We start from the raw sequence: 1287 nt of genomic DNA on the forward strand, positions 1-1287 counted from the left end.
CTTCTCGATACCAATCCGCAAGCATGTGGCCTGTCGTCTGGATCTCCCCAACAACTCCTTCTCGTCGTGGGAGTAAGTGGAGAAGTTCTTTCGAGACTCTTCGGTCCCACATATTTGGTCGTCACAGGCCTGCCGGCCACGACAGCTGCGAATCGCTCCTAGAGCCACCAACATTTGAGACTGCGAGCATCGCCCGCCAATACAACGGAGCTCGCAAGGTGGACACCCGGATCAATCGCAAGGCTGTGGCAGATCAAGACGAAGAACACGGCATGGGCAGACACTATCGAATATGAGGAGAGCTTCAAAAGTGAGGTCAGGTCCCACCCCCTGCAACCCCGCAGTCGATGTAGGCGACGATTGAGTCTCGGAAGCCTGTGCAGGATATTTTGGGTCGATCGTGAGATAGAGCGTTTCTAGCAAACTCTCATTGTTCCTGGCGAGCGCAGCATTGGCCTCGTGAAGCTGTGCTAATTGAGAAACTAATTCACCCGTGGCATCGCGAAGCTGGCTGTAAAAGTGTTGCAAAGTTGTACGAACCGAAAGACATCTCCCTTGAATATCGCGATCGATATGAATGAATGCATTAGGGAGCTGCACTGTTATCAGTTCCATAGCGTTCTTCACAATCTTTAGCTTACCATGTCTGTCACCTCTGATTCTGGCAGCATGGTTTGTAGATCGTGAATCTCATCATGTGTTCTTTGTGCTTCATTTATATACGTCCTCGACTCATCCGCCTTTTCCAGCGGCTCTATCGTCTGACTCTACGTCGCAGTGTGCCAAGTAATCGTACTCACCTCCTCCTTGCTTATGCGTGGTGCCAAAGATAAATTTTGCATAAACTCCCTGCGCCCTCCTAAGGGCGTTGACTTTCAGCTATTTTATGTGTTTATCGATTTATTTTAGTTCTGAGGGCGACTGGGTACTTCTTCATAGTACAGTACTAGTTCATAAGTTCCCGAGGTCGTGCCGTTTTTGAGCATCACGTTCCAAATTACTATGAGAACTCCATATAATTACGCAACACCCACGTCTCTGATTACATGTAGACTTTATAGCTAGCTCTAAAAATACATAATCTGGTGATAGCTCCATGGTGTTGACTTAATATTTCGTATGCCACCCTTCAGCTGCGATTACTGCCTCACAACGCGACTTCATACTCCTCCATAAGGCTTCAAACCTCTGCTCAGGTATCGCATCCCACGCCTGTATACATGCTATACCTATTGCTTCCTTAACTTTATCGATAGACCCTCCAGCCTTATCCACGTCCGAATCACG

Source organism: Pseudovirgaria hyperparasitica, assembly GCF_010093815.1.
Source record: "Pseudovirgaria hyperparasitica strain CBS 121739 unplaced genomic scaffold EJ05scaffold_35, whole genome shotgun sequence".
Lineage (NCBI taxonomy): Eukaryota > Fungi > Ascomycota > Dothideomycetes > Acrospermales > Acrospermaceae > Pseudovirgaria > Pseudovirgaria hyperparasitica.